At 36.2% G+C, this 16,398-nt stretch overlaps 1 non-coding gene across 1 annotated transcript; it reads left to right on the plus strand.

Annotated features, from left to right (window-relative positions):
* The first annotated feature begins 15,962 nt into the window (after positions 1 to 15,962).
* TRNAS-GCU lies at positions 15,963 to 16,044 on the plus strand. Its single transcript has one exon. It is a non-coding gene; the product is annotated as a tRNA-Ser (tRNA).
* The last annotated feature ends 354 nt before the right edge of the window (positions 16,045 to 16,398 follow it).

Here is a 16,398-nt window from a genome sequence, read left to right on the forward strand (position 1 = left end):
ATTCTAAAATAGTAAGAAACCCTCAAATCTTCGACCCCCTTCTCTTGTTCAATGGTATAAACTCAAAATACATTGATATATGAGTCTTTTTTTTTCCCCCCCATATTTAGTTTTGTATTTTTTTATTTTTTACTAATTTATACATATTTATTGTATTAACAATTAAAAAACACTCACCTTGACCGTGTTTGACAAGACCTCAAGTCACCAGGTTTTTCTGAAAGATGAGTCGAGTCAGAAAACCTGATTTTCCAACTATATTTTGCCCATCAAATTAACCATGTGCTCATTAAAGAGCAAGAGTGAAATCAAATGAAATAGATTCCAATTGATTTCTATTTCATCAAAGTAAGGTGCAAAAATCAAACCAAACAATTTCTTGAAATAGAAATCACCCCCCATTAAGTTGAAATAAAAATCAAACCAAATCAGGCTCAAATCCTTTTATTTTGAAAAGTAATATAAAAATTACATATAAAATATATTATTATTAAATATAATAAGAAATTGGACTGAGTTTTTCTCCATCCACAGTCAATGGATATTCACTGCGGGGTGGGATAGGGTAGGAGAGGTCATCGTGAGAGCATTTTGGAAATATATTAAAATCGTATAGAGATTTGTGAACCATCCTATAAGGGTGGAGGAAAAATTTCTCCTAAAAGCATTTAAGTAGTTTACAATCACATGAATAATGATTATAAAAATTTCTTACTTATGTTTGAAAATTTTTATTTCTCTTCCCTTTAATTTTCTTTGCAATCATAAGACCCATTGGATAATGGGTATAAATGGGCGATTCCCGGCTGTAGCTGTGATTTGTGGAGTAATTATTATGGTGTAGCTGGGGATAAGGGATCCCCATTTTTTCTATTATTAGCCAAAAGAAAAAGGAAGTTTCGCTGCCACCCATTAAAATAGATTAAAAAAGAGGGTTTGGGTGGGGAAGGAAGGGAGCATTATTTAATAGGAAAATGATTGTGTTTTTTGCCCATGTGAAAGGGTGATCTTAAAATACCTTAATTTGCCATTGCAAATTTGAATTAGACAGAAATTTGATTTTAGATGAATAAAGCATCTTGAGATCCAATTATACAAAAAATTTTTACCTCACCTGAACTGAGCCAGGGCTAAGATACCTTAGAGGTCGGTTCAGGATTGAGAATTTCTATTCCTAAGTCAAGGCTGGGCTAGGGTTGAAGGTTCGGGTTGTACCAGGCCCGGCCCAGCTCAATTGTGTCTTCTTTTTCTTCATGTTTTTCTTCTTCTTGTTAGTATAGTGAGAGAGCTCATCGTTGTTCATGTAATTCCATTCTTAGCTGGGCCCAAGCGCAGCCCGGCCCTAAGGGCTAGTCAGGGTTGGATTTTCTAACCTTGAGTTAGGGCCAGGCCAGGCTTGGGCCTAGCTAAGAGGACTTAGGATTGAATTGAGATTTTAAAAATCCCAACCTAACCCGACCTTGTTGCAGCTCTACTGCTCTAGTGGTGGTCTTGAAAAATTAAGGGTGTCAATTGGTTTGGTTTCAATATTTTTTGTTTAGTTTGGATTTAGTTCAAGATACAATACATATAAAGTAAAGCCAATAATTTTCATAACCTCAAAATTGAAACTGAATTAAATCAATTGGATTTTATTCAGATTGTACACGGTCTCGATAATTTAGTTTATGTGAATATAACTTGTTGAAAGTTGAAACAAATAAACTTGAGAAGGAAATTACAATCTCATGAAGATCCAATCCAACATTGTCATATATAGTTTCTTGAATTTTTATCCGCTGCTATAACTGCAGCGTTGCTGTGCGCATCGTGCGATGCAACAGCGGTCATGTGTGCATAGTGGGCTATACAGTGCACACATGGCCGCTGCTGCACCGCACGCACAGCAGCGCTGTTGTAACTGTAGCGAATAAAAGTCCTAGTTTCTTCCACCTGTTTTTGCACAACTCAACTAAAAAACGTGTAAAAGGTAATTTCAAACAACCTGATCATTATTGCTACTCAATATACTAGGGCCCATGCGGCAGGTTCTATTTGATGAGTACACAAGGAGTTCATTATGAACTAGTACTCTTTCATCTTGGATAAGGATGTAAACGAATCGAATTCTGTCGTATCGTGGCATTATCATATTCGGACAGATTTAGATAGTATTTTATTAGTTTTCGGATGGATTCGGATAGTTTTCGAATAGTAATTTTTTGAATACGGATTCTCCTAAATGGATATGAACGCGGATCAAATACGAATTTTTGACTATTCGTTGATATCTTTACCGTTTTGTTGATGAGGGTTAGGGTTGAGACTTGAGTTCAACAATTACCCTTTTTACTACTCATCTTAGTCATTGATTTTCTTAAGGGATTTTTTTACTTTTGATTTTATCTTGTATTTATTGTAATAAATATGTGATTCCATATATCACAGTGCATAAAACAATATATATAAATCAATAGAAAATCTAGATAGATATATTTCAGAGATTTTATTACTATTGGATTGCTAAACGGATCGGATAATAATCGATCTAATAGGGGAATTATCATATTTGTATCTGATTAGTTTTCGAACGGATTCAGATTCTCTTAAACAAATACGAACACGGATTTCAAATATCCATTGACATCCTTAATCTTGGACTGGATATGGATATGTATTCTAATATGCAGCCTCTCTAGTGTTAATCTTGGACTGGATATGAATATGTATTCTAATATGCAGCCTCTCTAATGTCTACCTTTGTTCCTTCCTTTGTTGGCATTTGTATATGTTTTGGTGGTGATGATGAAACTACAGATGCTACCATTGCTTCTTTTATGGGTGGTTCGGTAAACTAAGTCAGCTGAAACTTCCACCGGAACTTAAAAAAAGATACATGATTGTAGGAATTTAATATATTTTATTCGATTTGATTTAATTTAAACGGATGATTTTCAGTCTAAATCCCAAACGAATCCAATGAAATTTCACTTTTTAAAAATCAAAACCTTATCAAACCTTTTCAATTCAATTTGATTCGATCAATTTTAAAGGGCTGGTTTTAATTTCAACTTTCGATTCAATTTCTAAATTGAAACCTTTACAATAAAGAGAAGAAAAAAAAAAACTAAAAGAGGGAAAAATAGGGATTTAGCTCCTCTCCAGGGAACCTAACACTTAGGGAGTGCCTTGAAGACATCCAGCCACTGGGTTGTGTCATACACATTCTAATGGTTGATTAGATGCGCATCAGGATATGTATGGCCCAACCCTTGGATTCCCCCCCTTGGGCATTCCCTGGAGAGGAACCAGATCCAAGAAACAGAATGAACGGGGAAAAAAACTTGGAAAAATTACCAGATTAGCTAGATTTAGATTCTGATTTACAAAAGTATCCACTCAATCTTTATCTTAACTCAACTAACCAAATGGACTTTGGGTATTACAAAATTAGCCAAAACAGTACTCCTCCCTCCCTTTCTACATTTTTAGACATTTTTACCCCCCCACCTCTTCGTCTTCATCAGACTCTTCGTTTCTCTCTTTCATTTTACCTTTGCAAAACGAAACCCAAGTAAAGAAAGAGTGTAAACTTTGGAGCATACTTCGATTTGGTGCTGAAGTACAAGAAACCCAAGTAAGGAAAGAGAGAAACAGCAAAAGGCTGTGAAGTTACGCTCTCAGAATCAATGGTGGGTGCCTCATAGACGGTCAGTCTTCCCCTGATACATTTTCTACTTCTGTAAACACTTCAAGTCTGGCCCGCCTGTAGATGTGCTTATTTAGATTTCGTGGTGAAAGACAAAGGAAAAGTGGGACTTTCTACCCAAAACTTTCCAAGTGAAGCCATTGTTCATCTTTCAGCAAAGCCCCATATACTATATTCCATCCGAGTTTTTCTTCCTTCGTTTCCCTTCCCCATTCATTTCTCTGCAAACTGGGCCGCTTGAATTGGAAGGGGAGGGAGGAACAGGGGAGTGTGTAGGGCCAAACGTACAAAATTGTTGGAATAAATTTGGAAGATTCCCTTTCTTTCTTTCTTTCTTTCGTTTTTTCAAAAATATTAGAATTTTGAAATTCCAAGAAGCCATGGACGACTCTGCTTCGAAGTTTCAATTTCAACCATTGTTTATCTGTTCATGTCGTAAGCTATGATGCGAAACAGTTTGTGAATGAGCTCAGATAAGTTACCAGAGAGATGAATCAATGCCGTTAATCTGTTGGAGAGAGAACTCGTTGTCACTGAAGACAACTAGTGAGGGTTGCAACGGTTTGTTAGGGTTAAATGAAAGAGGGAAACGAAGCGGCTGAGGAAGACGAAGAGAGGGGTAAAAAAGTCTAAAAAATTTAGGAAGTGAGTGATGAATACTGTTTTGACTATTTTTGTAATACCTAAAGTCAATTTGGATAGTTGCGTTAAGATAAAGATTGGGTGCATACTTTTGTAAACCAGAACCTAAATCTATAGCTAATCTCGTAATTTTCCCAAATTTTTTTTTATTTCTTTATTAAATTATAAAGCTAATTAGTGGACTCAGGACGTACATGCTTACTTATTCCTTGCTTATTGGGTAAGGGTTTTTATATGGCAATAGCAGTGAAGAAGACAAACTTATAAGGGAGGTAGTGTTTTTGTCCGGAAATGCGGCCTATCCAGCACTCCCATCTCTCTCCTTCTCAAAACAAAATTGTATGAATGATGTCTTTTCATACATGGAGGAGAGCAAGAGAATGTTGGCCTAGGTCACACTCATGGACAGAATTCTTTTTCTCAACTTTATGGATGTATGTGACTGTTTTTCTATTTATAGGAATAATATCAAGAAAAAAATAATCCTCTACGATGCTTTGCAATTCAAATCTAAAAACTTGACACAGTGAAAAATGTGGCATCGAAACGATACCAACCTCAAGAAGAAAAAAATAAAAATTGGGTCAATCAAGCTCCCACCTTCTAATGAAGTATCTTCCATGTATTGAGCTCTCGGACCCCAATAATAAGACACCGCAAGATTAAGAAATTGCAGTAGATTTTAATCCGAATAACATCTGGCACTACTTAGACGTCTGTTATATGCTATCCTCCAAGTCCCAATCATCTCTGAGTGTTATCAAAAAAAAAAAAATCATCTCTGAGACTCAGAAATTTGAGAATTGAGATGGTGGTGTCAGCATTGGTATTGAAGAGAACAATAAACAAAGTATCAATAAGAAAGAGCTTAAAAGAAAGGCAAGTCAAGCTAAAAACAAAAAACAAAATAATTAAAAATAAATAATGGATTGAACACACTTTCCAATCCAATTTGATTCACCATAAGAAATTGGTTCTACGACGGCGTTTTTAAGCGCCGCTATAGATCCAAAAAGCGCCGCCGTATGATATGACGGCGTTTATACTTTGTGCCGCAGAAATGTCGGTGAAGGTACTGCCGTTTTTGTACAACGGCATTTTTTGGGAGTGACTGTGTAGGTGCCTTTATCGCGGCGTTTTCTAATAAATGCCGTAGAAGATTTCCTACAACGACATTTTTGGAAGTGCCGCGGTAGGCACTGAATTTCTAATTGTTGCGACGTTTATAGTAAATGTCGGGATAAGTATACTAAAGCGACGTTTATAAAAGTGCCGTCATAGACAACAACTTTTTAATATTGCGGCATTTGTCAATAAACGCCGGTAACTGGGGTCCTCGTTTTTTTTTTTGCCGACGTTTATAAAAACGCCGCTAATATGGTTTTTTTTTTTACAAAAATACCTTCTATATCTAATCCATTAACCTGTTTCAAATATAATAGATTCATCCTGCCACTTATTTCATATATAATACACATTCATTCATATTAATCTTTTCGATCACTTGTTTCATATAGAAGACATTAATCCCACAAAATAATGGTTTTACTAATGACAAGATAAATTGAACTATGTAAATTATCCATTAAACATAAAATAAAAAACAGTGTCTAAAGTACTAAGGTTCCGAATCGCAAAAAGAGGAGATCCCTCCTACACAAAATCCATAGTTTTAAGGTTCAGATATTGCAAAAAGACAAAAGATCCCCTCCTACACAAAATCCATAGTACCAAGGTTCCGATATCGCAAAAAAACACAAAGAGACCCCCTTCTATACAAAATTCATAACCCAATTAGCAAAGAAAATATATCAATTCATGGATCTCTGAAGCCACCAAAGTTATACTCCCGAGGAAACCAAGCCCAAAAGTGAAATTCCAAGACCTGAACACCATCTCCATCCTACACAAAACCATCAAATAGCAATATAAACTAATTAGTAAGACTGAAGGTGACAAGAGGTATGCACAAGTGCCAATAACAAAGTAAACAAAAAATTATGGGGACAGATAAACAATCCAATCAACCATCCTTCACTGGCTTGTATAAATAAAACCTCTTGACAGATCTTTACACTCAAGCCCACACTCAGCCTTGAATTGTGCAACTTTCCTAGATGTTCTTAACTGGCTAATTAATTACTACCTCATGACTTGTCTATTTCAAACCACAGTTTGTTTCTTTCCTTGTGGTTTGCTCCTGAAGTGATTGAATAATGTTAATTATACTATAAGATGGAGATATGGTTTAATTGATCGCAATTGAGTAATTTTAATTATTCTCGTTAGAAGAACATTCCTTCCAACATATTTCAGAATTGGATTGCTTTTTGAAGTCTATCTTGATATAGGAGACATTTTTAAGCTTTACTTACCAACACTAATTGGTGCTTAACATAACAATTATAAGAAAATCTTTAAACCATATTCGTGATTTTTCTTTAATAGATATTGAAAAGGCTGCTGGAGTTTACTAAGTACCCGCTTGATAACCTTACTGGTTGGAGGCAGAATAGGAGACTATTAGTATCTCAATAACCAGGGGTAAGCTGGGCTGATTTCAAGGTCGAGCAGCCCTATGGTTTCAATGGAGTTAAGCAGCAGGATGGGTTAACAAGAAATGGTAGAAGAGATCTGAAGTGAATGGAGAAGAATACATATGAACTGAGGTCTAAAACCAAACTTTAAAACATAGCAATCACAGGCAACATAAATTACAATTGAATGACATTTTTAATGACTGGAATAAGATTAAAATAAAATATATGAAAGTAGGAACAGCAGCCAAAACAAGATATGAGCTCAGAAGTCATAGGGATTTTCTTTTTTTCTTTCCATCCAGCAAACTTTTGCTTGCATATGGCAAATCTAACAGAAGTAGCTTTTTTTGCAAGAAGTGTAAAATAAAGCTTGCTATGAGAAAAACCTGAAGAAGATTTAGAAGGGTTGTTTCCATAGAAGTAAATTTAGAGCATTAAATATGGAAGCCATTATCAAAAGTAGCAAAGCATAAGGTGCCGACAACCTTATAAGATAGCCAATGTTTTACCATCATATGCATACCACCCAAGGGCAGTAGTACTTGGATATTATTACTTCCCTTCTTGGCCTACTTCATCAAGGAAAACCTGTATATATCTACTATAACTAATAAGATCACAAAATACTGTGGGTGGGTTGAAGAAGAAAGTTGCAAAATTAAATACAAGAAATGCCATGAAAATGCTCAAATGCAAGTGTCAATACAAGGGTTATGCAAGTGTAAATATGATGGAATGAGGGATGCACCCTTACTGAAATGGAAAAGAAAAATTCTTAAATGCATCAGGTTGTGTATTGTGAATAACCAAGCACATACCCCCCCCTTGCTCCCCCCCTTGCTGCCCTACACCTGAGCATACACCCCCCTTGCTGCCCTACACCTGAGCACACCCCCTTGCTGCCCATTCTAATCGTTCCTTCTTGAATTAAAGCTTGTCTCTGGGAGAAGTAAGCATTAAAAAGTAGCATTACTTCCTATTGAAACCCTGAAATTGCTTACATAGAGTCAAGAATCATGCTTCAATCAGAAAATGCTGAGAATACCCAAATGCCTAGCGATTTTAGATTCAATGAAAATCAAGGAAATAAATGCATTTACATACACATGCACACAAATACTGAAATACGAAGAGAAAGATGAACCGGAGGTCCAAAAAAACAAATCTAACACAGATCATACAATTTTTTCAAGATAAATCAGAAATAAATATTCTAATAATGCTCTTTGTTCTTCCTACTCTTTAATCTTCTGTTTCACCATGTTTCTGCCTTAGTTCTTCCTACTCTTTATTTTTTTTTCTGGTTCAATAATGCTCTTTTCTGCTATTTGCATTACCATGGGTTGGACTGAGTTGATACGACTCTAAACCCCCCAGCCCAAAAGACCTGAAACTGTGGGAGATCATTCCCCTCCCAAAAAAGATTCAAACCCATGATTCCTGGTCTTTACAAATCTCACTACTGTTGCATCTTTCCAACCTGCCATGTCTTGTGATTGTGTTGAACCAGTCCCAGTCGAAGCCTCTCCATTCCTATCTATAAATGCTATTCCAGGTTTGAATCAACCCATTAGGTCTAGGCGTTCCCATTGATTGATTTACAGACCATTTTAATTAGAAATTAGAGGGCTGCTATTGAAAGGAGAAGGGTGGGGCGGGATTGCAGGGGAGGGGGATTAAGGGAGTGGTTGGTTCCGTCGGGAGAAGGAGGAGGAGGAGAGAGAAGGATGTTGGGGCATTTTGGGTTATTCATTTAACTTTTTTTACTCATGTGGGGGTTTGGTAAATTTTTTTAAATCAAGTATCTTATGAATGTAAAACATAATTTACTACTACTGATTTTGTAATTTTTTTTTTAACCTAGTAGATCTAGGAAATTCCCGCTTTTGATAATTAGCTTCTAAATATCATTTAATCTTAGCTGGAACAAGTATGTGGTAACCACTAACACACTCCTGCTGCTCAGATCAAAATATAGTTAGGTACGCATCTGACAGATTGCCTGAACGAATCAGCTGAGTTGATTGGAAGCCAGAAGACAGCTTGGAAGTGGGGGAACTAAGATAGCTTGAAAGTTGTGGGGAACTTACCTGACGAATGGGCAATGACTCAGTCCTTGACTGTTGCAGAATTCTTGAAATATTTTGAACTCATGAAAGAGTAATAGGAATTAGTACCCCAAAAAAAAAAAAAATAGAGTAATAGGAATGAGGAGATGGGTCGAAGTCAAAGGTCTCATGAACTCTATCTATGGGTGTGCAGATAATGGACCTTAGCTTACTGCTATTGCACAACCTGAATCAAGCTTATCCCAGGGCTTTTTTGAGGTCCCCTGGCATATTCTCTTCCTCGTAACCTTTCAACGTGATCCCACCGGCCAGCATTTGCGTATATGTTTGCTAACTGTACCTGAAGATCATCATTTTCAGGTCCTAACTTAATAAGTTGCTTCGCGGACAGCTCTACAACTGTTGTGTCTCCTTGAACTGTTGCAGCCCCAAGCACTCTTCCTACAAGGCATGTCTGCCTACCCATAGTAGAGTTTTAATCCTTGCTGCCCTGCCTAGAAGGGGTGTCTAAAAGCTGTCCAAAATTTGAATCCTCGGAATTCTAGCTGCATTGCTGCTACTTGCTCTACTACTACTGTATTGGAATCTTATCATCTCTCTCATTCACTCACTCACTCACTCACTCACTCACTCACTCACTCACTCATCAACTCGATCAGACTCAACTCAAGAAGATGTAATGGTTGCTGGCTTCTTGGTCTGTGACTCTCTAATAGTGTATGTATTATACATATATACTCGATCTGAAGCTCTCTCAATCATATCTATCGATCTCCAACATAACTTAATGTCAAAAACCCAGAAAACTTAATTGCATCAAAGTATCAGTTCCAGTACTACGACATTAATATCTCACACATGAAAGGATATTTATATAGAAAAACCAGGTATATATAGGAGAATCCATATAAGGTTACACCCTTCATGCATGAAAGATCTCCAAGGTTCAAGTTGATGAACAAATCCAATAAGGTCAAATTGGGATTTTTCATTTTCAATTGAGTTGCAAGCAAGTAGCAGCAATGCAACAGCCATGTAGTATCATCAATTCATCGTTACAAAGGAAAAAGAATAAAAAGAGAAGTATCTCTGTAGAAGAATTAGTAGCAGCCAGCAACATCATCATTAGTCACTATAAATAAATAAAAAGTAGAGAAGAAGACTATCAAAAGAACCCAAATCAAACTCAAAACTTATCCATTCAACAGTTCAAATGAAACTCAAATCTTGACAGATTGAAAGCTTACCCATACGGATAGACGGTCAAAAAATAAGCCAACTTATGCAATGGCCTCAATTATCAGCTGTTCAAATGAATGGGTGAGCAAAATCAATATATATATAGTACTTCAAATAAAAATTAAAATAAAAAACCAACAAGATTTTATAATTTTATAACTTACATAAGTGAGTTGAACTTTCCGAACTACCTCTACCCCGAAGTATTTGGGATAGATCAGCTACAACACGTTTCAAATCAACAATTTCTTCCTTCATCATTGCAAATTCTCTTTGTCTTTCTTATTTCTCCCGTCTTACCTCAATATTTCTTTGTGTAAGGCCAAGAGTACTCGGCTTTATGCCTAGGCCTGCACCGCGCACTCGGCCTGGAGGATCAATGCCAAATGCTTCTACGAAAAGATCATTTTGGACAACACTCATCTCTCTCATTTCTGGGGGCAATTCTTCCAATTTCTCGTCAAACTTATCCTACAAACCAATGTATAACAGGTTAACAACGGACATTCCAATAGATACCCAAGAATATGCATAAAATTTATAAACATTATTAATCTTGACAAATACTTACTATGATATCTCTTGTCACCCGATTTATGTAACTCGCCATCTCTCCTTTGGTGGGTTTTCTTAAATTCCTACACTCTAGTAGGATCGCACCATCGGGTGTTCAACTCATGAACAAGCGAGATATGATAGTTAGATCAAATATAATCACATCCATTTATGATATTACCAAATGTTCATGAGATGTGCATAAGAAAATTATCATCTCGTGTGCTACCGTGCGAAACCCTTCCCGCCAGTTGTATGAGACACTTGTTGGTTCTCTCTCCTATTTTTGTTAGCTATAGATTTTGCCTATCATATATCGAACCCATCATTAAAATATGTGTCATACTTAATTAAGTAAAATAAAATTAGGTCAATTCATTGTTTAAAAAAATATATATATTACCTGCCAGTCCTCAGATGTCCACTTCCCTATGAGGTACGCCCATTGATCAGCTGGAATGTCTACGGGATCAGTAGGGCGGGGAGCATTATAAAAATTAGGATATTTTCTCTCTGTCTCTTTTTTCAGAACTGCCTTGAAATCCCGCCATGAGTGGCTCATTCTCATGAAAATAACACATTGGGCATCTTTCGAAACATTAAATTTTTCCTATTAAACAAATTCAATTAGTACAAGTCTAAACCCAAATAAAAAATCAATACTTACCTATGAAATTAGGTCAATCTTATAGTGAAAATAAGATGGGATATCACCATACCTCAATTTTCTTCCACGCATCTTCTTTATGATGATTTGGAACCTTTCTCCAATCAGGATAGTTTAATGGTAGTAGGGTTGGGATCCTAGCAAGTAGTCCAGAGTATGCGGATGCCTCAGCTGCATTAGTGCCAACTACAATGTCATGCTTGTCTAATTCCAAATCTTTCTTAGTAGAGCTAGTCCTTGCATTGATAGAAAGGCCTCTTGTGCGCCCTCTCTTACGACCTACAATTAAAAAATGTGACGGTATTAGTGACTAATGTGCTGTCCAATTAATGCAATCAGCCTAATTATTAAGTATTCAAAACTAGAAATCGAATGTTGTACTTGTAGATGACGATGACAATGATGCATTAGGGTCCCCAGAACTCTGTTGCTCAGCCATCACCTAAACATGCATTGGAACAAAATCACAATTATAGTAAGTATATGTGCTTGTCAAGTGCAAACTTAAAACAAATAAAGAGAAGTTAAGCACAATAAGCACCTTGCCATATGATGGTACCCTAACTTTCTTAATAACCTATAAAAAGAGAAGGCCTAAAATCAATCATAAATTGACTATCAACACAAGAAATCAAATCAGAAGCAGCTTTGGAAACTATCGAAATGTAGAATAACAGAACAACTCAGGCCTAAAACCTATGATAATTATAGCAATTAGAAAAAGGAAAATAAGACTCCATAAAAGACACCATTCTGGCATCACTATTTCATGCTTCTATATGCATGAACACTATTTTTTTTTTTTTACATATATGCCCATCAAATGTGTTGGTTGTACAAGAGGATAGACGAAATTTGGCTGAGAAACAAGCTGAATTTGAATTGATGAAATTTGAATTGTAGATACAACCAAAACTGATGTCTGGAGCTTTGTTCATCTCTTGTTTTATCTGTGCCTCTCTCTATCTCTTTCTCTCTCTCAAGTCTCAACACAACCTTTGAAGGAGCTTTTCTATAAGAATGAGAGCCTCCAACAGAGTCCTCTATTCATTGTAACTGAATCTTATGGAGGGAAATTTGCTGTTACTAATGGACTGCCAGATGTAAAAGCCATTGAAGCTGGAGAATTGAAGTTTAAACTTGGAGGTAATTCAAACTGAATCTTTTCTTAATATCAGAAAATTTTAAACCCTTTAGGTCTCACCATCACCAAACTTTGTAATTCAACTAGGACAGTTTTGATCTAATTTTGTGTGTTTTTAGATATTGTCTTTAGGTCTCACCATTACACCTTGTAAGCTGCCATTACAATCCTAATTAGTCCATTTCAATTCCCTTTATTGTATGCATATATGGGTGTTCTCCTCATACTTTCTATCTTCAGTTACTTGTAATGGATTACAGTGCAAAATAAAATTGTCCATTAACTCAAACTTTCCTTAAGCCCTAGCCAACAACCATCATACCAAAACCTAACCCCCTAGTTTTACTGCAAACTGTACTTTTTACTTTAGTTTTAATCCTTTTCCCACCCAAACAGTTACTTTTCCTTCTCCTAAATTTGCCCATCTAATTGCTATTCTGGTTATTTTAGGATTGTTTTTACTCTCAATGGATTAAAAAGCTGATTCTTTGTAGGACCATAGTTCTATATGCGATGTGGGATGTCCAGTGGTTGTCAAGCATCAAATTGGTATGAAAACTTTAGTGCGTGACTTTCCTACATCACTCCTCCCCTTCATGTATTTCTAAAACTAATTAAAATTTTAGTTTTGCATAGAATTCAAAACATCAATGAAGCAAATACAAGGAGAAAGAATAGTAATGAAGAATAAGTAAACATAGAATAGAAGAGGAGGAATAATGAAGAAGGATAAGGGAAAGGAGGATGAAACACCTATAATGATGTAACGTGCGAAGAAAGGGGAAGAGAAGCAATCGGCTAACATGAATAGCATGATAGTAGCTCTCGGCAGCACATTAAGCCATAAAACTTGATTCAAATTCCAATCAATTTTATGTCTCCATAACTAGTTACATATATAAGGAAAATAAAGAAAAGAAATCCTAAATGGTTTCTAAAACTGGAAGCAAAATTTATTCAAACACTATCTCTATGATTCTATCAACATTAATAAAATAATAAATGAAATTACAAAATTACCCAAAGAAATAAATTCCTATATCCTACATTTAACTGCATCAATGTCCCTCCTCCACAGATTTATTTACCATTATACCAAGATTATGTCTTCTTCTTGTTCAAGAACTTGGAACTTCCAACTAATTATGCAATTGCCACTACCTTTAAATTCGGAACTGTTTAGTGCTTGGGTGGGCCAATAGCGACACATAATCAGGATTTTGGAACTCAGGATTCCATTAAAACCCCTTAAGAAACCAACCCTTGACCTTTCTAATACTTTCTATCAAAGGGAACCCTTTTAGCCCATTTTGAACATACTTCCAGCCCTAAAGAAAACTTAAGTAACCTACTAATCAAATCCACAGGTAAGGAACCTGGTCTCAAAGAACCTGCATGCCAAATTCCTTGGTTTTTACTCTTTAGCCTCTAATCCTCTGGCTATGTTTAGCTTCCGACAAGTGAAATTTAAGGAATACGAAGGCTCCATCTGTTGGGAAAAGTGAAGTGAAATAAAGAAAATCCTCAATTCTCCTTGTCATGTTTGGTTGTCTACCAAGCATATTGCCAAGGGAAGGGTCTCTCTCTCTCTCTCTCTCTCTCTCTCATCTACAAATATAGTTAAGGCAATGAAAGGAACGATGGCGTAGACGGCTGTTGGTCGGACAAAACTTTTGAACCACTGAAGTTTTGCACACCTTAAAATATAGGTGGGTGACGAGGAAAATCTTAGTCCCTAAATAAATCCTGTCCCTAGACACAAGCAACCCAACATAGCCTTTGGGTCTCCAACAAACATCAGGAATTCTTCTAGGTCCTGTAATAACATATTATCAAAACAAGAGATCACCTCATAGCAAGCAGGTGTGGGTGTCCGATTCGGAAAATCCCCAAAAAAATATACATGATTCTAGGACTAGCGGTATACAGAACTTTTAAAAAAAATTATACTTATTATTAGTTATCTTAATATTATAAAATGTTATCAAACATATCAACTTTAAATGTAAAAAAAAAAACTACGCCCCAAATAAAATATTACATTATCGACTCTTATTCCAAAACAATGGTTTGTAAAGAGGTATAATATGTTACCAAACGGTGGCTTGTAGTTAAGGTCAACACATTGGCTATGGATTCAAGGTCTAAAATGAATCCATATATAAACTATGATCATATATGGTTTTATGATCCAGTATAAACACATGTTCATACATATATAAACTAAATAAGCAAATCCATAGATAAACACAGAATGAATCGAAGCAGAAACAGAGAGAGCGAGAGAGAAAGGAGAGTTTAAGATTAAAAAAAAAAATTTAAAACAACAGAACTCAACTACAGAAACCCTAAACAAAAGAATATTAGACAAAAAACTTGAAATACTAACAATAGATCAAACACAAGAACTAATACTTTATGAGAAATCAAAACATGTAAGAAAAAAGTAGAGGAGAAGGGTTGAATGGGATCGAACCTTGTGGGACTTGCGAGAATTGGTATGACTGATGAGAATCTCCAAAATCTTTTACTAATAGAATGCATCCAATCTATTACATACCTGGTGAAACACCAGGTTACTGTCAAATTCACCAGCTCAACTAGCAACAGTTGCCGATTCACCGTTTCTCTGTTGTTTGAAAGAGATTTCAGAGAGGTTTGACGGTTGAGAGAGGAAAAAGATTTGAGAGAACTGATCGACTCACCGCTGCTCTGGAGTTTGAAAATACTTTTGAGAGAACTTTGAGAGAGAGATGGAAAGAGCGGGGAAACGAAAAGGTTTTTGAGAGAGAGATGGAAATTAAGCGCGGGGAAGTGAAAACGAATTGGGGTTTTTTTTTTGGAAACCTATTATTTTATACGGCGTTTATTTATAAACGTCGTTGTATTGTGACATACAACGGCATTTTATTGAAAACGCCGTTAATAAAAATATTAAATCGTTATTAAATAGTAAGCTACAGTGGCGCTTGTTAGGGAAACGCCACGAAAACTAATTTGTTTAACGGCGATTGTGTACAAACGTCGTTATATATTCATATATGACGACGTTTATACCTAAACGCCGTTATACCTTTATATATCACGGCATTTTTAACAAAATGTCGGTATATCTTCATATATGACGACATTTGTAGAAAATGCCGCAATAGCTCAACCCAAAGTGCCGTCGTTGCACCAATTTCTTGTAGTGATTGAAGATATTGCAAGTCCCGTCAAGATATAAGAATCCCAAAATCAAAAAAGAGAAAATCCACCACTAATGCCTACACATGTCCACCCTTACTGTAATTTCTTCTGGGTCCACTGCCTTCATGTTGAATTGTTGACTCGTTTTGCTGCTAAGCTTTAAAACAAGGAGGGTTTAAAGGATTATTTAACGAAGAAATTAACATTTAGAACATAACACTTCACAACCGTCGCTTTGGCCGAGTGGTTAAGGCGTGTGCCTGCTAAGTACATGGGGTTTCCCCGCGAGAGTTCGAATCTCTCAGGCGACGATAATTTATTTTTTTTCCTTCAATTTTGAACTTTTTTTTTGACACATGGGCAGCTTCATTGACGAAGCCAATTGATTTCCTAGGATCTGGGTCTGTGTGGCAACCCATTTGGAAACATCTCTGGATACTTTAAATTGCTTCTCAAACTAATTTTTGTGTGTGTGAGGAAATGTTGTTCTAATTCAACCAATGGTTACTCTTTAGACTCATCTCTCCCAGTCCATTGTGTCCACCATTATGTTTTTGGGCTGAGGAAACTACTGTTCATGCCTTGTTTCATTGCGAGTTTGCTTCTACTTGCTGGAGGGCTTCTCCCTTTAGAATTAATACTAATGATACAGAGGGTACCTCTAA

This window comes from Telopea speciosissima, chromosome 3, assembly GCF_018873765.1.
Source record: "Telopea speciosissima isolate NSW1024214 ecotype Mountain lineage chromosome 3, Tspe_v1, whole genome shotgun sequence".
Lineage (NCBI taxonomy): Eukaryota > Viridiplantae > Streptophyta > Magnoliopsida > Proteales > Proteaceae > Telopea > Telopea speciosissima.